Raw genomic sequence first — 24,000 nt, 5'->3', positions numbered from 1 at the left:
CAATTAAAAGGTTATTGAAATAATACAGCAAAGAGATACTAAGGTTCTTAGAGGAAAAGTGCCCCAAGGACTAGAGAGGAAGAGACCAATGTAAGGTGTGACAAGGGTTATATCTCTAAGAATTTGGAAAAACCTTATAAGAAATAATTACAAGTCATAAAGAATTTTTTTCTATGTATGTCTAATGGAAGTAGTGAGGAAGGATAAAAACTGGTCTTAAATTAACTTAAATTAATTTAAACTTTTTAAAAGGGAGTTTTGGTCCCAGTTACTGTGAGCTCTCTATTTCACATTAAGATTTTTTATTTCAGTTTTAGAGGCAATATCAAACAAGAGTTCATTTCACACAGGGTGACTGGAATGATAGAGCAATTTGTAAAATGTTCCTAATTTTAGAACTGAAGTAATGAGGGACATTTATACTTGAAGAGCAGGCACAGGATTGAGAGATTTTTTTTTTATGAGTTTAATGTTATTAGATAGGAGTGGATTAAAGGTTCCACACTATATAGGCAACGCTAAGACGAAATAAAAAGTGAAGTTACAAGCAGAAGAATTTTGTCACATATGGCAAAAAGAGGATCTCCAACAAGGGAAGTTGTTTGGAAACAACAGTGGCTTCCTTGAGAAGTTCTCCCCAGCACACGTTTCTCATAGCACAGAGCCAGGTGACTGAGAAGGTATTCAATAATGAATAAATTCAAAGGTAAGAAAATGAAATAATCATCCAGTGGGTGAATTAATTATTGCAAATAATCTGAAGGTCTTTCTCCTGATGGTGAGTTTAAAAGAAAAGAACAAAAGGAGCATATAGGATTCTGAACAGACTATACATATTTAGGATACTACATTATTGTACTAACATGATGAAATGCATCACTTCCACTGACACCCGCAAACTGTAAGGTGGACTGTCATTTCTACTACATGGGAATGGGACAGAGATTAGCTTCTTAATGTGAAAAGTTTGTATGCATCAATTTGGGGACTTCTGAGGCCAAGCAGTCAATATAAAAACAATTTCCCAGTTTGTCTCCTCACACACATACCTTATGAAACTTCAGTATATAAGGATAGCTTTAGGTTTTCCAGCCGAGTTTTTCTTTACAATTCTCCAAAATCCTTAGGCAGGGCTATATTCCTGGACTTACAGTCAAACCCTCTTGTCAGTAGCAGTAATTCTCCTTGTTCTACTCATCTCTTAATGAACTGTGATCTTGGTACTACTTCACTTCCAGTCAATTAGAAAGTGAAAGTAGGAGAGAGGTAAAATGGAGAAGAATTTCTAAAATCATCCAAGAATATATTGACCAGTTTTTATTAGCTCCACATCTAGGGAGTTTCTCATGTTGGAAAAGCTACTTTTCTGTCACAGTTCACTGAATCATCTCCCACAATGCAAGCCAAGTTAAGGAAGATAGGCACCTGTAGTTAAATATATTCTGTCTTCGAAATAGAAGTGGAATGGGGGTGGGGAATAATGATAAGGGGAAAGAAGCAAAGCAGTAAATGTGGAAATGGAAATAGCAGCAAAGCTAAAGTTGCAGCGAGGGTAAGAAAGCATACATTAGTTAAAAACAGCGAAAGAGGCGTGCCTGGGTGGCTCAGTGGGTTAAAGACTCTGGTTTCAGCTCAGGACATGATCCCAGGGTCCTGTTATCCAGCCCTACATGGGGCTCTCTGCTCAGAAGGGAACATGCTCTCTCCCCTCTAGCCGCCTCTGCCTGCCTCTCTGCTCCACCCGACCACCAACCGCCTCTGCCTGTCTCTCCACCTACTTGTGATTTCTGTCTGTCAAATAAATAAATAAATAAAATCCTTAAAAAATAAAAACAGCAAAAGAAATAAATCATCACGTTCATTGCGTGGACAAAAACAATCTGCTTTCTGTGAATCACCATGAATTTGTACTTAATTTGGTAGAAGGCAGTGGACAATGCACAGTTTAAGTAAAGTCTGCATTAGCACCAAATGATTTAAGATTAAAGCATAAGAGAAAGGATAAAAGAAAATGGGTATGAGTAATATCTTTCCCCATGTATTATAATTAAAGGAGAAAATACATGTTACACTTTGAACATAAAACATGTCACCAAGCGTATTAGAAAGAGTAACTTAATTGGTTTATCATATATACATTAATAGTTATATACTAGTATATTGTTTGATACCTTTTATTATTATATATGTTTAGAATTTTAATCACATACTAAATACTAAGAATCCCTTCTGTAATCTTAACATATGCTTACTTTCCAAATACTAAATTGGTTGAAAATACACTTGTAGCAGATTGACTTGTTAATACTTTAATTTTTTCTCATAAAAGAGAAAATTGAAAAGCAATTATCATAGGAGTTCGAGATGACAGAAGCCAAAATGCAAAGAATACAAAATAATAAAAACATCAAATAATTACATCTAGAAAAACTATCTACAACTGCAGCTTTAATAAGATATATATATCTATATATATGTGACATCTTATAGGCTTATAAGGCTTATAAGACATCTCTTATTAGTAGAAAGCTATTGTATTGAATATGTATAGAATTTTATCATTTAAAGGTACTTATTTTCTAAAATCTGCTTTCAAGGCCATATTTTGTAGAACAAAATACTGTTTATAAATAGTTGGAGATATGTTTGTCCAAACCCATAATCTGGATAAAATTTTCATTTCAGGTAAAATTTCCTCACATTCTTTTCTATGGGAGGCTTACCTACATTTTCTTTTAATTTCAGAAATGTACAACTTATAAATATGGTGAATGAAATAAATGCAAGACATATACCAGTGACAGTTTTATTCTGAAGTAACATTTTGTTCCTCCCTGAATACATTTAAAGCTCACTTCCATAAACACAGCTCAGTCTTGGGTATAATGGAGAAGAATCTCCACGCTTACGTTAAATAAAGGGTTGGTGATTTAATAAGAGGAGGTTTAACTAGAAGGTTGATGATCCCATAGGCAATGCTTCATTTGTTAAGCAGCAAGCCTAAAAGCAGCATAGGTCTGGGGAGCTGTCAGACATCCATGAGGCATCACGAGCAAATTCACATTGTTGTGTGATTCCACTGCTGTCTCTGTGATGCAATCCCACCACTCCCTAGTCTCCATTCTGTCATTTGGACGCCATTCGTTTTGATATTCATCTCTGGGTGTAAATGATTATAGCCTCAAGTAGTTTCCTGATATACACTTATTTTTTTAATTCTAGCTGAACAATTCTCTTAATTTTCAAAAATCATAAAATATTTCCAAAGTTAGAGAGTTCTTCCTACTTAAATAGCATTCTATATTTAGTTATTGAAAATGAAATTTAACATGGGTTTAAAGTCCAAAGTGGTGAGGCTGAGGTACATCATACAGATCTATATATCTTTATAGATGTAGAGAGATAAGTATAGAGGTATAGACAGCACTGATAAAAAAAACTCTTCATTTTAATGTGTAAAATAACACATATTAAAAAAGATGTTTGTTATTAATAGTCACAGTTTCTATTTTACTAGAACTGGTTATTTTAAGCTGACCAAAATTAATTTTAATTGTAAGGAAAAGTATATTTATTGTAGGTTTGATAACATTCTTCATTGTAAATGATTGTATCAGAGATCTCAGTTCTAAGCTAAACATAAAAGTCAGACAAATATGATATGCATACAGAACCATACATGTTATTATAATAGTGCATTATTTAATCTTCGGAATAATAAGTATTAATCAATTAATTAATAAGTATATTGTATTGTCAGAAATACAAATCTGAACCTTATGTTAAAAAACATAACAGAATTGAATCTATGTAAAATATCACATTATCAAGAGTGGCAAGATTTGGGAGAGAAGGAAAAATATTCTCTCTTCTGATAGTTAATCCTAGTCTAACCCTTGCTCAGTACATGTTGATTTATAATGTGCTAATTGGTAATAACATCAATCTCGAAGGAGTGACCATAATACAAACATTTATCCTTGACTTTTGTATTAAGTATTGCATATATCTTATTAGATACAAGAAAATGATATTTAGTCTTAACATTATTTTTTAATATAAAGCAATTGATATAAAGCATTAAGTAAATAATTTACCAAATAATATAATAATTCTAAAATGCCAATTTATCTAATCTCAGGTAGGGAAAATGGCCAAGTAATTCCTTTAAAATTTTACCATGTAACTGTCCTTTCTTGGTACTATATATAACAAATGAAAAATAATAAGGATTTTATTTTCTGATAGTAATAATAATGTAACTTTTACCAATATGTTTTGAGATAGCAATATAATTCCTACTTTATATGACACTTTCCTCCCATCATAAGAGTGGGTAAAGAGGTTATATTTTATGAGGTCTTCCAGAGTCATGGATATTTAATGGAGAACAATTATTTCTGCTTACAGTTTTAAAAAATGAAAGTCTAATACTCCCTATTCAAAACTTATCTAAATCAGCCATAACACATGGACTACAACTGAGTTTAACTTTTTCCAAAATTAAGAAATACATATATAATTGTTACATTACTACTTCATAATATCGTATCTATAATTACCTGACAAAAGAACTTTTTAGTATATAATGTTATACCATTTTAAAAATTTGAAACTAATTGATTTATACATTGAAGTAATTATTTTTCCTTTCTATTTTCCACATATTTTTGAGTCTACACACAAACATATAAACATACATGTACATGGAGATACCTACAGATACAGGTACACAGAATTATGAATGGGAACACAGATACAAAAAGATACAGATAGATAGATGTTACTTTGTAATTCAACTTGTAAGTTTCCTCAGATGTTTCATCTGTGACTTAATTACCATTACAGTGAAAAAGATTTGAATTTCTTGAATTCATGGCTCATTTTTTGCATTTTGAAGTGTTTGTAACATATAGAAGAGAATATCTTAAAAATATTTCTGGCAACTACATTAAATTATTACAGTAACCTGCTTTAGTGGAAAAAAGAAAAATAGATGATGAAGAAGTTACTTGATTGTCTTGGGGAAAACTCCCTTTGGAAACTTTCAGGTTCAATTGTCCCAGCTTTCTAAAAGTGGAATATTTCACACGATGTCTTTTGTCCCAGGAAGTGGTTGTTGGTGTTCATTTGCTTAGACTACACATTTTTATATGTGTTGTCATCTCCCTTGCTACACTGGCATCCTGTGAATATTTCTTGTTAGGACTTTCTTAAGACTGGGTTTCAGTAACTAAGGGAAAAAGTTCATTATGCATTGGATACTTAATTAGTAATAAAGTATAGTAAGCTTAGTATATTCTAATATAAATTGTCAGGTATATTTATTTCTTAAATACATTTAGGAACACATTCATCTTTAAACTCAAAAATCAAATAATAACTATTAGTCATTGCTGTTCCCATTATAAGTTGAATAAGTGTTTAGAGGAAACAAATTATGAAATCATCCATGCTCTTCACAACTAAAGGGCTAATCTCAAGAAATGATAGGAAAGACAAGCTTTTTAATTCATACTTATGAAACAATCATGCACTCTGGTGTTTCTTTGATCAATTCAAAAGACCAAGACTTATCTTATTCTTGAAGAGAAGTAGAGAATACAAGAGCACTCATTTCTCCTGCAATTGATTTATCATTTAGCAAAGTAATTCAAAAACACAGAAAAGGAACAAAAGGAAAACCCCTGCATGTTCCTTAAGGAAATATTCAGGTCTTCTCCTTTTCCCCACCTTTCCTCTTAAAAACAAATCTCCCTTTTTTGCTTCTGTATGGGTGTGTGTCTCCCTCTCTGTCTCTCTCTCTCTGTCTCTTTCTCTCCTACACATACGCACATACATACCTCACAGCAACAAAAACAATACTTTATGAGGTTTCCATTTTCCCTTCATAAGCAGTAAGATCCATTATCATGACTTTTATGTTTTGGGAGGTATTTCTTGGTAGTGCTAATATAAAATATCTTGGTGAGGTTCCAGAGATCAGCGTGCTTTTATTCAGGCACTTTGCATTCTTAATGTGGCTGTAAGACCATCTCTTACTAGTGCTAAATGTAGGGATAAGTGCATTAACATATTAGGACTGCTATGGAAATGTGTAAGTGCCTAAAGACACTCTCCTCACTCTGCATTTCCTACTGTTTTCATGATAAGGATATTAGTGGTTCCAGGCTGAGGAATTCAAAGTGAGCCATAAGAAAAAAACTTTTTCAGAATGTTTAGAACAATCCAGGAGACGTCGTTTTCAGCTAAACACTGTGTGTATGTGTGTGTGTTTGTGTGTACACCTAATATGATTTTCATGATTCAACATTATATATTTTCACATAATGTTGCCGATTTTTCATATACGATTTGACAACTCTGGATATATAACCTTACCTTTCTAAACCTCCATTTTCTTGTGTAACATCAGAGTTGAAGGTGGTTAAAATCCCTTTTCTAAAGTTCTAGAATTTTATTTAAAAACCTAAATAAAATAATGTCATGGGTATTAAGAGACTTTTGGGGGACATATTTTAAGTCACAGCTCATATCTGAAAACAAATATGAAAGATACAATGAACAAAATTGCTTTATCTTAGGAAACATCTTACGTTCTACAATGAAAAATGACTATTAATTAGCATCAGGTAAAGACAAAGCCAATTAAAACCAATGTCTTTTTGATCCTATTTCACATCCTGTCTTCTTTCTTAAGAAAGCTTAAATAAAAATTTTTAAAAAAAGAAAGCTTAATTTTAATTAAGTAGATAATTTAAGAAGTAAATACCCAAGATCTTAACTAGACTTTTTATAATAAAATACCTCACAATAAATACAATAAGCCAAACTTACTCTACAGTTAATATTACTATTGATTTAATATATATAATATGGTAATATAAATATAATGGGATATATATAAATATTTTGAATGTATATAGATATATACATATATGGAATATATATCTATATATACATATATTCATATATAGATATTTTGAATATACATATAAATATATATCTATATCTATCTATCTATCTATCTATATATACACATATATCCTTGAAGTCATAAGTATAAATACTTAAAACATCACATTGGACATTTTGTAAAGTACCACATTCTGTTTTTTCAAATGTTAGATTTATTTATACTTTAGATTTAAATTTCCATTTGCGAGAACAAAATTAGTCTTAAAGAATATAGCAAACTAATGATCCATTACATTGAAACATCTGTATTAATGGTAAGTAATTATCCATGTAGGCTGTTCACTTTCATAGAGAACAAACTACAATCAATGTTTATTCATGATTCAGAATTCAAGATTCAGAATCACATGTATTCTTTAAATTAACTTTCACCTAAATTTATACTTTCTTGCCACACTATATTGCCATATTACTCACGTATTTTATGTTATATAATTTCAAGCATTGTCCAAAGCATTCTGATTAACTATACCTATGCATTGTGCAAATATTGTAGAAAATGCGTATCTGCTTCAAATCACTACTACTGTCTAAAGAGAAGTAAGCCACTGGGGAAAAAAGTCTCCAGTTATTGTTTTTTTGAATCCCATTTGGTGAATGCACCATAGAAGGGACACTCTACTGGCTAAACTTTGTATATACAGGGGTCGCAGGAAAATACCAAATGAAATCTTTTCATGGAAGGTGACATTCAGAAGGGCTTCTAATTCAACATACAATTTGTCAAGTCAAGCAGCACAACATTTAAAGACATCATTTCAAAGCCAACTTTTAATACTGTGATCTTGCTGCACACAGGCAATGGTATAAGACATCCTTACTTCAAATATGCAATGAATACAATAATGGTAAATGATTATGCAGATCATTTCAAAATTGTTTTAAAAACCTATCACCTAGTGTAATAAAGGGAAAAATCATATTTTTTCATCCCAGAAAATATGATCTGATATGGCTTGCTTTATTAGTCTTACCCAATCTATCTGGCATAAAGTTAATGAATTACTTTTAAATTGAGACTACTATCTGCTTCCTGTAAGGCATTTTTCTCTTCATTATTTCCAGAATTATATTTGCTCATACCCTGCACTTTACCTTACATTTTCTCATGTTTCAAAACAAATGCAGAGATGACAGTATTTTAGCATCTTAGTATACATCTATTAAGGGGATATAATTAGTTTGTACTCTCTCTTTGGGAAAACTTCAGTTGAATTCATAATATGTTTGAGGACAAGACCACAAACATATGCTGTTCATGTTATGCCTAAATTCTTTGCTGTTACGTGCTGAAATTGCATGTTATTTCATTTTCCTGATATTTTAAAAAGACCCACCATTCAAACCTGGATTAAGCAGATTCATACTTACACAAATGTATTCTACATGAGACATAGCATTGCCTAGGCAATGAGACAGTGTCTGAATCTGAAAATAAGATTTAGCCACCATTCAATGCAGTAGATCTTATACACATTTCTTTTTAACTTAAGGGCATTGAATGATCAAATTCATTCTTAGTCAGCTATGGCTGAAGATGGGTAACTCTTCTTATCCCATAGATCAAGAGGCAAATGAAGGTTCCCTCTTGTCATACAAAGTTGCCACTTTCTGCTGTCACAAAATCATTTGTTTTGTTCATGCTACATAGATTACAAAACCCTTGTGAAAAAAATCTGTATTAGTAATCTCATAGCTCTATGACATAAAATAATATATGACAACAGATCTTCAGAAAAGACCTCCAGCTTCTCCTCAGATCTATAGTCCACTACATTCGCATCAAAAGTTGATCATACAAATAAATGTGAAGTTATCTACTACAGGTGATCGCTTTTCTTTTAAAGCACCTTTGGTATTCAAACTAGATTCTGAGAACACACACTGTTAACAGTATCTAAAAGTAAAAACTATAAAATACTGACAATCTTATAGTTAAAACTCATCTTGCCTTTTTTGAGATTGGTGTGCTTAAAAATGTAATTGATGTGAATGGTTATGTTGAGTATGCAAAGATAAATAAAACACTGTTTCATCAAATCATTGTATTTTTCATATCATTTCAGAAAAACATGACAATTTTGCCTTTGAAGTTCTCCCTCCTGTGGTTTTCATCCAGTCTTTACTACATTAAGATACATTTGCCTGTGATAATGGAGAGCAATTATAGCCAACAGAGGTACACATTCAGAATGTTGCCTTGAGTAAGAACCACAAATATGTGAAGAAATCTTTGCTAGGTATAGTGATCACCTTAATTCGGACAGCCTATGTCCATCTGTACATGTGTTCTTTGTACTATTTCTATACTGTCTTATTTTAATAAGAAAAATAAGGAAATCATTTCTTATTAAATTATGAATAAAGATGCCATTATTTTTGACTCAGATTCTGTTCAAATTCAGTTCTGACTCAAATTTTCTAAACAAAAGTTATGAAAAAATAAGGAGTCCATTTGAATTAATATAATAATAGCATACATGTATACATTAATCTGTGAGTAATTCAAGACCCCCCCAAATCAACTAACACAATGCAAAGTTTAGTTTTATTTTTATAATAATCCTCCATATGCAAATTTGAGCACTATGAAAAGAGCTTTGATAGGTATCAGTTTTGTAAAAGTAAATATGAAGCGAGCATTGCAAGTTTTCTCAGTGAGCATCTTAATATCTTATTCAAATACTACAAAATGTATTCTTACCTGCTTCCCAAAAAATGTTGAGGGAAGGAAAAGAGAGAGAGAGAGAAAGAGAGAGAGTACAAAATAAAGCAACCAGGAGAAAAGCAGTATTTGTACTACTTCATTTTAAGAAAGCAAAAACTGAATAGCTTATATTGTCAGGTAAAGTAAACAGCATTTACCTTGTTTAGTAGCGGGACTGAGTTGAGCCCTGCTCAGCGCTGACAATTCCGGTGTTGCTTCTGTCTCATTCCTACTCTTCTCTTTTTATAGTATCTTCACAGCTGAAGCTTCATGCATCTCAGCGTGCCTCCCTCTTCGAGCATCACTTTTAACTCAGACAGGCAGGAAGCTGAAGCCAAAGAAACTCTCTGTCTGATTGGTTTCCATTCAGCGTTTCTGATTAATAAGAGACGTCCCTCACGTAGGAAGATATTGCCGCTGATGGCGCTGCAGGGCTCGAGGGTTGGGGCTGGGGGAGTAAGACCTCTTCAGGCACAGTGATTTGCAAGCGAATGAAGTGGGAGGGTTCAGAAAGGAGGGCTTTGTCAAAGACCCCCCCAGGAGAAAATAACCCAGTGTTTTAGGCTCGGTTAATCAGCTCTGCTTAATCTGTTTGCGATTGGGAGAGAGGTCACAGCATGTCCGTAACCTGTAAATCATCTGTAGAAAATATGTATCACATGGAGAATGCTGTCGCTCAAAAGAGATTTGGGGCATAGCCCCTGCAGAATTCACGACTACCTCTTTCAATTCAATACCAAAATTCCGAGTTTAAGAAAATGAAGAGAAGGAACCCAGATCACATAGATCATGGATAATGATGAATTTTTATCTGTGTCTCTGAGTTTGTAAACTAATCTTTCAAAAACAGTAATTTAAAAATATCTAATAACCGATGTCCTACCATGTACTTTTTAAGAAAGAGAACGATTTCAAGTATGATGTCAAGTGTCTGCAACCCTGTTTTTTATTTGATAATGCAATTAAGGGATTTTCACCTTCCCCAGAAATGTCCAAAAATAATTGTGACCATAGTCACATCGTAAGAATGACACAGTCCACCTGTTAGATTCGCTGCCTACACTGTACAACTGTTAGTAAAACACGAGAGAGTCAAACCCCGTTTCAGAAGAGAAGTCTCTTTAGGACTTCTGGAAATGGCACAATAAGAAGGATATTGATTAGTAGATAAATCCATCTGAAAAGAAGTTCTAGTAATAGTTGTATGAAATACACGGTGGGACTATGGCTCACTTTATAACGGCTCGTTAAGTCTCAGTAAGTAAATAGCTTAAGTGCCAAAAATATCAATATCCTATTTGATGCTTCAAAGGAAAACTGACAATAGAAAATAAAAATGAAATTGCCACCTGCCCCCCCCCCATGGTGACATTTATCCATGAAGTACAGATAATAGAGATGCCTATTTGTAGCATGAGCAGTATGGAAATTCATTTCTTAAAAGGGAAAACAAATACTTAGAAAATACCGCTTTACGAATCCCCAAATACAACATGGCACCATGAATGTATGGTAATTGAACTTGGAGTACATGGTTTTTAAATAATTGTGAATTTGAAATGTAGGAAATGAACCAAAAAAAGGGACTTGCCCATCTACAAATGAAGGAACAGAAAGAAGTAAAAAAGCTTTATGCATATTGTCCAGGGCTAGATGGATCCAAGTGGTTAAGAACAGCTTAGTGAATTCTTCATGGAGGCTAAGAGTGTTTTCTTGAGGCAAAGATATTTAATATAAAATTCACACAGTCTTTTATATTCATTTCTTCCAGGTATACTTGATTCTTAAAATAAAAATGTATATTGTAGAAGTCTCTTTGTTAATGTTGAGATAAAGTACTGTATGTAAAATGGGAAAAGAAACCAAACAAAATATTTTATCATAGTTTAAGGTAAATATTCACAAATAAAAGCTTTAAATGCCTAAAGTTGAATACATTTCATTTCCCACTGAAACCCAACTGTAGGAAAAGACTGTTTTGTGTGAAATCTATAGTCCAACAGAGCATTTTATTACCTGATTTGAAGTTATTTTTGCTACTCCTAGAAAAGGAGTGGGGGAAGTGTTACCATGTAAAAGATGGTTATTCTGTCAGGAATCTTCTGTCCTTCCTTTCTCTGTCATACTGATTATGGAGCAGTTGAAAACAGAGGGCCTAACCCTTGGAATTTTTAAAAATTCTTTTATATCTTACGTATCCCTACTTGTAGGTTTTCATATGTAAGTGAAATTCTCTATTATATAAAACAGGTTTCAAGTCTAGAATAATGTTTATGAATTTTAGTGAACAGGCTTACACAAAAATATTTATCATCCTTATTATTTATAATAGATGTATATTTTCTGATGCATTCAGACATTAAAATCATTAACAGTAAATGTAAAATATTATTTGAACTATTCTTTCCAAGATTATTTTAGCATGAATTAACTTCTCTTAATCATTTGGTACTGTACATGCGTTAGGGTAGGCTATTATAGCAGCCAGCAAAGAGCAAGTCATGCCAGCTATGGGGAAAGTCAAAGACCTGTCCTGGCAGCCCTCTAAAACAAAGGACACAAGATGTGGGATCAAACCAGATAGGCCCAAGATGCCAAGTCTGGAAACCCTTGACCAAATAGGGAAGAAAAAAATACAAAACCCTGCTTCCAAGGAATCCCAGCCTCAGTAATGAATATTCCAACCCCTTGTTAATAACTGTGGGTAAAAGAAACCGGAAAACCTGAACCCCAGGTGTGCAGCTCTTTGTGGCTTTATCTCTCCGTCTCTCAAGCTCACATGCTCTCACATCTGGAGGATGTGCTTTTGCTTTAATAAACTTCCTTGCCTGTGTTGCTCTTCCACTGTGTTCTGTCTATCCTTGAATTCTTTCTCATGATGAGAGCAAGGTCCTCTGGTGACATCCTGGGGATGGGCAGGGTTGAGGACTCGAGGTCCTGGGTCTCTCCCCAGTCACAGCAACAAATTGTAGATAGCAGAACAAAGCAAAGCAAAACAAAACAAAACACATAGTCTTTGAATTTTTCTCTTTTCTTTTTCTTTGAATATAATGCATCTCCATACTTGAGGACTCCATCTATCAAAATAACTGCTCATCCTTGTGAGTCATGATAAAAAAAAATAAACATTTAGTCTTCATCCAGATTTCTGGCACTGAACTCCTACAACCTTTGAAATTTTCTAAGTGGTGAGAGCATTAAGTTGTCTTTTGTTATGTTAATGAAGCGACTTTCTGAACACCACCAAGAATGGGGGCTGGTTGCCAAGAGAACCAACCATGTGATTAGAAGGTTAGAACTTTTAGTCCTGCACCTCTGATTTCTGGGGAGAGGAGAAGGGGTGGAGGTTGAATCAGTTGCCAATAAGCAAAATGGTTTAGTCAATCATGCCTATGTAAAGAAGCCTCCCAAAAAGACAGGGTTCAGAGAGCTGCTGGGTTAGTGAACCCTTGGAGATTTGGAAGAGTAGCACCTTGGGACAGATCATGGGTTTTGTAGCTTATGCATCTCTTCCATCTGGGTCTTTCTGAGTTATATCCTTTCATAATAGACTGGGGATCTAGTAAGTAAAATGTTTGTCTAAGTTCTGTGAGCCTCTCTAGCAAATTAATTGAACCTAAGGCAGGGCTTTTGGGAACCTCTGACTGATAGCCACTTGGTCAGAGGTAAAGGTAACAACCGAACTTGTAACTGGCATCTGAAAGGAGTAGGGTAGAAGGGAGGCGGTTTCCTAGAACTGAACTCTTAACCTATGGAATATGATGCAAATTTCAGATAGATAATGTCAGAATTAAGTTAAATTATAGGACAACCAACTGGTGTCCCAAGAATTACATGTTAATGTGGTGAACCTCCCTGGTTCCACATTAGAATTGGTACCAGACCTATTTACTCTGCTATATAGACAACTCCAAATGTTTTCATTTTGTGTTATAATAACTTGACAGCTTGTTGAGAACTTTTCAAAAAGTAGTCACAATGTTAGTTTATCTTGCACTGAAATGGAAAATAAAAAGGATGAATTAATAAATAAAATAAACTTTAAACTCAAGTGAGTTGTTAGGCATACAATTGGTCCTGCAGGGTTCAGAGAGGACCATAAAGACATGGTTTTGCCCTGAGACAACTGTAAGAAGTTCCCTGTGCCATGACACCACTCATAGGACCACGCTGGAATGTAAAACCAACATGTGCTCCTGATAAGAGCTGCTCGTGCCTTCTCAGCTCACATCGTTGTATAATGACTTTTGCTTGCAACTGTTGTGAATAACCACCTCCAGACCTTGAAATCAAGAATTTGCTACTACAATCTGAAGATTAAGCTATTAACAAGAATGGGGCAAAATTTAGAAATTATTCCCTCTTTTGCCTAAAAACGATCAATTTTAGTCCAGTCATTGCTTCATTGCTACTTACAGCATGCCCCCATCATTTCCCATTATCATGATTCTTGTCATTGTGTGCTCTGAGATCTTCCCACAATTCATGAGAATTCCATAGACCAGTTATGCCTGATGAATCTGTGTAACATCAGAAAAAAATTTTTTTTATCCTCAGCCTTTTCTTTGAACATTCCTTCCCAGCTCTGCCTCAAAGATAGCTGTTGTCTGAGGGTTCTTTTCCATTTCGTATTTCTTACGTGAAAGATAATATTAATCCCATAGCCCATGTACAACAGGACCTAGAGTGGGAATGAATGATCTCCTTGGTTGTCATTGCTAGACCATTTTCCCTCACTTCTTTACCCATGCTTGCCAGATATTATCATGCCTAACTCCTCTTGTTGAAATCATTTAAAAATGAGATGATTGTTCCTCATTCATTGAAGCTGAGTACAAGCATAGCTTAATTTCTTCTACTTCTTCTTCCCCTCCTCCTTCTTTCTCTCTTCCTCTTCCTCCCTCCTTCTCCTCCCCCTAACTCTACTTCCTACTCCTCTTCCTTCATTATTATGTTATTGTTTTTGTTCTTGTTGTTGTTTTGGTTTTTAACCACTACTCTCATGATTCTTAAATTCAGCAATCACTTAAATGATTTACACAACAATTTACTCCTCTTCCCTTGATTTTTCATTTACAGTGATGATTTCCTCCTCTCCTCTTCAGCTACAATCTCATTGTCATACCCTATCTAGAAGAGGAAAAAAAAAAAAAGAAACACAAAACACTTTTCTTTTTTTCCCTCCTTTCTGGACAACCCTGATAGCTCTTCCTCTATTCTGTGCCTCAAGGTAGAATAGCAATGTGTTGACTCAGTAAAACAAAACTCACCAAGAAAGGCAGGATTACGTCTTTTCTTTCAGAGGGAGTTGGTAGTGTATTCTTGGTTATAAAATACTCATAGTTTGGGGACTTTGAAATGGTAAATATTCATGGTGTGTAAAAAAGCATGATACATACCTTTATGATCTTAATCACATTAAAATGCTTACTTGTGTAGATACACACATGGGACCTAGAAGTCAAACTGTAAATTGCTTGTGATTGTGGATGACATTGTTCTTTGCTTTTTGTGCCTTCTGTTTCCTTCTATGCACATGTTAACTTAAAAAAAAATTTTTTTTAAACCTAAAATAAAAAACCTCAATTAACAGGAAAGCTACTAGATTCCTACTTTCCTTTAATGATTGGTAAAAGGATGTCTCTAGTGGACAGTGTCAGAGGAGGGAGAATGATCTTTTCATGCATGTAGCCTTATCTCAACCAGAAAGATCAAAGGATCTGGTGCCCACAGGCCCCCTCCTAGGACAAGGATTCTCTTTTGGGTAATTGCCTAGGGTTCCCAGACCAAACAACCCTCCCTGTAAAATGGGGAAAACAGAGACAATAAAAAGATTTATCTGTGTTTTGGGGTTGTTCTAACAAAATACTATTGACTAGATGGTTTATAAATAACATAAATTTAATTCTCACAGTTCTGGAGGCTGGAAGTTCAAGACTAAGGTGCCAACAAATCTGGTGTCTGGAAAGAGCTTGCTTTGTATCGTTTTGCTATATCTTCATGTAGTGGAACATCTGACGGATTTCTCTGTGTTCTAAACAGAACACAGGGGCAGGTAATCTTATTCATTAAGGCCCCACCTTCATGACCTAATTACTGCTTGGGGTCCCACATAACAGCCTCATCTTGGGCTTTAGGATTTCAAATTATGAATTATGGAGAATAAAAACATTCAGACACAGCAATATTATATTGACTTTTTTTCCCTGTAAGATTATTTTTCCTCGATCAACCTTCCCTTGCACCTATGTACATGTCACTTACTGGTGTTTGCTCCTAACCTCTAATTTAGTATCTCTACTTGTAACCATCAAAAATGGCATAAATAGGGGCGCTTGGGTGGCTCAGTTGGTTAAAGCCTCTGCCTTCGGCTCAGGTCATGATCCCAGGGTCCTGGGATCGAGCCCCGCATCGGGCTCCCTGTTCTGCAGGGAGCCTGCTTCTTTCTCTCTCTCTGTCTGCCTCTCTGCCTAGTTGTGATTTCTGTCAAATAAATAAAATATTTTAAAAAAATGGCATAAATATGTTTTTCTCAGAAATCCCAATTTTGCTATGCTGACTCCTACTTTCGAATCACTCTCTTTGTTACCTTGATGCCAGCAATTCGACCTCCCTGCAGGACCTCTCATCCATCGACGCCACATCATTTTTAATGTTTGTCACTCCTCTGAGGTTCTCACGTCTCTGCTCACTCATGTTTGATCCCATGAGTCATTATCAAAACTACTCCACTGCATACTCTGTTGTTCAGTTCTCACTCCATGACTACATACACACTGCCTCCAGAGAGTAACGTTTTTTTTTTTTTTTAGAGAAGGCTGAAAAAAATATAAAGAAAAGGAGTTCTGTATTAAGCTGTGGCAAAGAAATATGGACCAGGGATTCTGGGGTCCTGGAGTGAGCCATACACCAAATAATGCAGCTGGAGTAGAATTTTGGAGTCAGAGTGACTGTCTTAGTTGCTCTTTGTTTTTTCTTCATAGTTCAGGGAGCCTTGACATATTCCAGGCTTCATACAGAAGATGCAAGTTTAGGAACTTCACAGAATCCTTGAAGTCTGTCCTTGGATATTTATAAACCATGCAGAACATGGATAGCTGGTACAAGTCCTATGCCATTTAAAAAAAAAAGTTCTGCTTATAGTTATACTTATTACGTGAATGATACCATGCCCATTATTATATTAGCTTCTGCTATCACTAGTCATGATAATACCACTAATTTGAACAATAGCATCTGCTATGATTTATTGTATACTTGCATAAATTGCAGCCATTTTATAAATGTCTTAAAACAACTCTGCAAGATAGATTTTTTTTTCTTGATATCATGCAAGGAAACTGATGGTTAATGAAGTTATTCATCAAAATCCACTTAACTAGTCAGTTGATAGAATCTAGAGCAGAAACCAGTTCTATTTAAGTTTAATGCCCATCCTTTTAAGCACTGTACTTACTGTACACCTCCCTCATTTGCCTGCTGGCCACACCATGCATCACAACTCAGGCACTAATGGGCAAAGGTAAAGGGAATATAGTTTATCCCCTAGAGAGATTTATTATCCTCAAATTTTATACAATATAGAATTCTATCTAAACTGTTTATCTTTGGGGCACCTGGGTGACTCAGTCAGTTGGGTGACTATTGATCTCGGCTAAGGTCATGATCTTGGGGTTGTGGGATGGAGCCTCACGTTGGGCTTTGCATTGGGTGTGGAGCCTGCTTGAGAGTCTCTCTCTCCCACTGCTCCTCCCACCTCTAAAATAATAATAATAATAATAATAAAATGTTTATGTTTGCCAAAAAGATTTAAAATATGACATGTAAGAAATATGCATTTAGATTTAGCATAAATTCTAGTAAGGAACAAGCTTAGAAAAACCTGCCAATTTATGAATGATTTATAAGTATTAAACATAATTTAAAGCTTTTTTTTTTTTGGCTCTTGGGTGACTCTCTGGAAATACTTACAAATGCTTGTCCAGATTATGTTAGTCAGAAAAGTATTCTAAAAAGAACATGTTATAACAAAAATTACACTGACACCTACATTAAAGAAAAATATAGTTGTAAAACCCTCGAGTTTTATTCATCTTTGTATCTTTTTAGCACACAGCCAAGCACAGAGTAGTTAGCCAGTAAATGGTATGCTGTGCGCTTTATGTAAGTTTCAAACACAATTTAAATTTAATAAAAACATTTAGTCATTTATTTTAATTTTAATTAAAATATTTTGTTATAAATTTGTACATGAACACTACATTCATCCGAGAAGTCAGAAAATAAAATTACTTGATAACACAAAGAAAATTTCTTTTGCTATCATTTAACATCACAGACACAATTAATTTTAAATAAATGGGATCATATCCTGTGTACTATTTTTATTATGAATATGTTAACATTTTTGGTTTTTTTTTCCTCTTTTTTATGGTCATCCATGTTCCTTTCTGCTTTTACTACCCCTTCTTTCCATGTAGGTACTGACATCAACAGATTCTTGTATAATTTTTTCATACTTCATATAATCATATTTAAAATGTATCATCTATATCTATGTATCTATCTTTGTATCTGTGTACCTATGTTTTGCCTGTCTACCTATCACTCTATTATCTATATTGTTTATACGTTACCCTTAGTGTTTTCATTAAAAATAAACAGCATATTTTATTAACTTCTCTTCATCTTGCTTTTCTACTTAATATATTGTGGACACTTCTATAATTCTATTGATAAACACTGTTCAAAGGCATTAAGCAGGCTATTCTATTTAATATTTATGGACATTTTCTTTTTGTAAAGTTTGTATCAGCTTTTACAATTGAAAATTTGGGATTTGTTTTTCTTGGTAAAATACTTCATCTACTTTCAAGCTTTTAAAATTTACTTACTATCTCCTCTTTGTCTGCTATTTCCTCCCTTAGAATACCTTTTGGTTCCTTTTCCTTATTTGCTTTGGGGTTTTGTTGTTGTTGTTGTTGTTGTTGTTGTTAGATAGGAAATTGCATATCTGTATTCAGTCTTCAGAGTAATATAGGTTCTATATTTAGGTTTTATTTATTAATGAATGGAAGAACAAAAAATAATGGCATTTGTTCCACAAAATTTCACAAGAAAAATATAAATTGAAAAACTCTGATAGTGAAAAGCCTGATATATAGAATTTAAATCCTAAAAAACATTGACCCTTAAGTCAAATGGCTTTGCAATAATCTGCTCATGCAAATAGCATGAATTGTAGAATATTGAAGGAAGAAAAACATTTCCCAGTAAATAAGCCAATACTTATTTCTCTGTGTGTGTCATGTTTTGATTTAGTAAACAACAATTTCTAATGGGTGGCTCATAAAGAGACTTCCATCCATGCTTTAATATAAATGCCTTGCAAAGCTTCCAGCTAACGATAATCCTTTTGTTTTTTTCTTAAGTCTTTTAAAGATAAAAATCTATTTTACATTATCATCCTTCATTTTTTTCATTTTATTTTAAATTGAATTTTTTAAAGTGTTGTTTATTTCATCCTTGCAAATTGCTATATTGTGTATTCAACAATGTAAATACAACACATTGTATTATAATGTGATCATGGGATCAGTAGTATAAATTGTATAAAATTATAATTAATATGTTACAAAAAAGTGTGTATATATCTTAACTGTACAGCCAAAAGCCAAAAAAAGATTGAAAGCTCTGAGTTTAACAGTGACTCTAACATCATCTTCGTAAACAAGCAAACCTTTCAAGAGTACCTTCACATCCATGGTACTTTGCTAGAAGCACTGAAATACCAAAGTAGAAAGTCTGAGTTTCCTCTTTCAAGAAACCAAAGGAATAGTTTACAACCCTACAGAGTGAAAATAACCTTGACACATTTTCGTTTTAAACTAACAAACAGGACAGACCTTTGATTTAAACCTGCTGTCTTAGTGTCTAACCCTGGTTGGAGGAACTGTATCAGTGATGTTTGTCCCTGGTCTCTCGTGAGAATCATGGGAGTGTGGGCTCCTCATCCTGAGATTCTGATTCAATTGTTTTAGGGTAAAGCCCAAACCCTGGCAATTTCAATAGCTCCCTGAGGATTCCAATGAGCAGACTGATCAGATAATAATCGCAGTCTTGGGAGTTGATCTGAGAATGTGCTTACAAATTTGGCCCCTGTTTATGTTCAGAAGGTCTAAGTATGTGATGTCTAGAGATCTCCTAAGACTTCAGGTTCCAATGCTTCCAATCCCAATACGTAGTGCTCAAGGTAAATGAATTTTTCATACTTCCTTGAATATACCACGTTTTGTTTGTTTTGCATATTTCTCATTGTTCCTTCTGCCAGGAAAATCTTTCTGTTCTCTGTATTTTTTTTTTTTTTTATTATTTCATTTCCGTGAAGGTGTCGTTCCTTCAGTGAAGATACCCTTACTACTCTTTAGCAAGGGTAACAATTTACCACTCCTCCTCAGATATCACTAATGGACATACATTTCCTTCTGTGTTTTGTGTTTGTATTTGTTGTTGTCAGGTCCATTTCCTTCCATCAGACTATTAAGTTCCTTAGAGGCTAAAATCTTTCCTTATTTACACATGGTGACAGTACCGGCACACATACTATTACCTGCTGTCGTATAGTGGGGCTCATAAAGGGTGCTGTAAAATTTTTCAATTAGCCAGTTGTTTAATATATAAGACCTCAGTTTTATTTTTTTCCTAAAAGAAAGAGTTGTCTGTAATCACCTCATTATCTGTAAAGTATGGCTAACCTTATACAGTAGAATCATTTAACAAGCAAAAATAGATTAATACTTATTATAAACACACCTCAAAAAGAAATATAACATTAGTCAACACTATTGTATATGGGGATTAATATCTTAATATCTCTATATTAATTTCAGGTCATAAACTGAAAAATGTACACAGACGAACTAGACTGTACTTAAATATAATTGATCTTGTTTTTTCACAGTAAAAGCTACTATAGTTTGAAAACCAACCATGATAGTTATTCCATTAAGTACCTCTTAAATTTACCTCATTGGAACTGCACAATAATATAAAGAAGCATGCATGAATTTTCTCACAACAAATAAATGTAGACTCAGAAATGGTCAAATTTAATGGCCAAATCACACAATCAGCAGGTGGCACAGTTGTTATCAAACTCAACTTTGTCTTTTTTTTTTTTTTTTTCCTGACACTTGTTATTTCTAGTGTGCTATATACATGAGAATACCAGATTACATATTCTGGGCACGTTTGTCTGATTTTTTCTGTCATCCATGCTTTAGTGGAATGGGTTTAATAATTTAGATAACAATTCCAAGTTTTCTATGTAGTAAATGTGTGAATCTGAGCAAGTTACTCCATGTCTCACAGCCTGTTTTCACACAACAAACAAGAAACTGACCAAAGGATCCCTGGGAGGACCAAATGAGGCAATGACGTTGCAACAGAGAACGAAGTTTGTCACTAATACCAACTTTGGAATTTTTGCTTTTAAAAGAGACAGAAGTGCATCTATAGGGACAACGTTCTGATCATTTCAAGAATTCTTCTCATTTCAGTGGCCTACAGATATCATCCCATCCTGTCTATTCCTCTAGTTTGGGTTCTGGGCCAAGACCAACATTTGATTTTGTATCTGTTCACTCATAGCTGAAATCTCAGATGTCTGATTTTTTTTTTTTTTCATTTTGTAATTCCAGACTAACACTGAAAGCTAACATTGACAAAGCCTGCTCATGGAGTATTAATTATGCAAAATGTGGCAAGGACTAGATGACGGGGAAAAATCATTCCTTTGCATGTAGGAAAAAGAGAATCTGCCAACACGGTTATAGAGGAAACCAAAGGAGGGAATACAAATTGTATTTAATGAACCTCTGCAATGTGCAAACAAGAGAGCATATCTCTTGACTTCTGGGTGAGAAAAGCACAGTAGTAACCAGCTGCATTAACAATGTCATCAGCGTTAGAGTCATGCTTGTGTAGACGGCACATGGTTAGAGTAGGGCATGACTCTGGGTATGTCAGCTTCATATATAATTTATTACATTAAATGTGTGTACGTTTTTAAGACAGCTTGAGTTATCTGTTTAAAAATCCTGTCTGATGACAGTTGTGTTTTAATTGGAATGTTTAGATCATTTAGAATTAATACAATTGCTAACATAGTTGGGTTTAAATCTACCATTATTGCTCTTTGTTTTCTATTTGTCACTTTCTTTTTTATTCTTCTTTCCTTGCAATTCTTTATAGTAGATATTTTGTAAATTTCATTTTTCTCTCTTCTAGTTTTCTTTAAGATTTACTTATTTGAGGGAGAGAGAGAGACAAAATGCAAACAGGGGGAGAAGCAGGGAGAGGGAGAGAGAGAATCCCAGGCTGACTCCCTGCTTAGCAGGAAGCCCCACGACTGGCTCCATCTCACAAGGGCGAGATCATGACCTGAGCCAAAATCAAGAGTTGGATGCTCAGGTGACTGAGCCATCCAGGTGCCACTCTTCTACTAGATTTTTTTTTTTTTTAGTATCTTTCATTATTATTCCCTGCTGCTTTTCTTAGAAATTAAAAATGTATTATAAACAATACATATTTTTTATTATTAGAGACAACAAATTAGTATTTCTACAGCATGTAATACAACACAAAAAATAGCTATAGTGGAATAATGTTATTTCCTGTGTCCCCTTTTTGTACAATTGTTATGTATTTTAATTTTATGTATTTATAAAGCATAAGGCGTATTTAATTTTGTTTGGAACAATGAATAGTACTTAATATTTAATCATATGTTTACCACTTCTGTGGTGAAATATACTGTTTATTCCTTCTTAGACTCGCCTACTTCCATTTGAGATAAAGCATATCCTGCAGTAGAGGTATACTTGCAAACAAATTATCTCAGCTTTTGTTTTTCTGAGACTATATTTATTTCATCTTGGATTTTGGAGGATATTTTTGCTGGATATAGAATTCTTTGTTAACTGTTCTATTTTCTTTTAGCACTTGAAAAATAATGTTTCTTTATCTTCTACTGAGACAAAGTTTCTGTTGAGAAAAAAGTTTCCTTTTTATTGATTATGAAAGATAACACTTCTTTTTTCTCTGGCTTATTTTACAATTTATCTTCTGTATTTCATTCTCTGAGGTTTGGTTATGACCTTCCTAGTTGTAGTTTTCTCTGCTTCTTCTTGTGGTTTATTTACTCACCTTTTTGAATATGTGATTTGATGTATCATTTTATATTTGGAAAATTAATTCCCAGTATTCCTTATAAAAATATATCTGTTCCATTCTCCCACTCTCTTCATCTATGACCTCAATTACATGAGTGTTCATTTTTATTATCAAATGCTATATTTTTCTTATGCTCTCTCTTTCCCATTACATTTTTTCTTTCTCTGTTTCAGATAAGATATTTTCTAATAAACTATTCTCAATTTTTCTAATCCTATTTTTTGCTTGTTAATACCAGCCTGGTATTATTGAATCATTTGGCAACTGATTTCCCTTTTAACAAATTAATCCTCACTCTTTTGATGCTGTGCTTACTCTAATATCTGTATTATTTTCAAGTATATTTTTATGCTTTTACTGACAGTTTCACCTCCTAAATATCGCTGGCCTATTTTATCTCCTAACCTGTCTAGAGATTTTTTGTTTATACTGAACATTGTGGAAAATATGTCCTGAGAATGTGAATTGTGCAGTCTTCTTCTAAAAGGTATTGATGTTTGCTCTGTTGTGTAGTCTGATTCTCATGGATCACTTTGATCCTGTTGAAACTGGGTTCTAGGCCCATTAGGGCAGATTTATTCCTGTTTAATCTTTCTCCCAGTGCCTTTCACAGTTTCAACTGATAGTCAGAATCTTCAGTGTTCTCGCTGGCTGGGTTCATACACCAAAATATTTCAGCACTATGAAAACACTGACATTTCCATTTGGCTCTTTAGATTCCCAGCATCTGTTCTGTCCTAGGCATCCCAGAGTTTTGCTTTGAATATGTACAGCCAAGGACACCAGGGAAATTTTTATATATATTTTGGAGAATCCTTATATGTAATTTCTACCTTTCTCATATCTTGTCTCCAAAATTTAATTACCCTGGTTTCTAATCTGTTCCATTTGTACAGCAATATAGTCATTTCTGCTTATACTCCATTTTCCTGTGCACCTTTGGAAAACACACCCAGAGAAAAAGCTGAGATAAATGTGGAGCTCACTTTTTATGCTTTTCTTATCTTAAGTTATCATAGCACTGAATTGGTTATTGTCCTCTAGAAAAATTGGTGTCTCAATTAAATTAACCTCAAGTAGGG

The 24,000-nt window shown here is 34.0% G+C and overlaps 1 protein-coding gene across 2 annotated transcripts in view; it reads right to left on the bottom strand.

Annotated features, from left to right (window-relative positions):
* The window catches only part of CDH9 (cadherin 9), a 134,787-nt gene extending 124,856 nt beyond the window's left edge, over positions 1 to 9,931 (bottom strand). For both annotated transcript variants that reach the window (XM_045999950.1, XM_045999951.1), the window contains exon 1: positions 9,844 to 9,931. The gene's annotated coding sequence lies outside the window, so the exon portion shown is untranslated. The remainder of the gene's footprint in view (positions 1 to 9,843) is intronic.
* Positions 9,932 to 24,000: the final 14,069 nt, after the last annotated feature.

This window comes from Meles meles, chromosome 3, assembly GCF_922984935.1.
Source record: "Meles meles chromosome 3, mMelMel3.1 paternal haplotype, whole genome shotgun sequence".
Taxonomy (NCBI): Eukaryota; Metazoa; Chordata; class Mammalia; order Carnivora; family Mustelidae; genus Meles; species Meles meles.
This window is presented reverse-complemented; position numbering and strand designations above follow the sequence as displayed.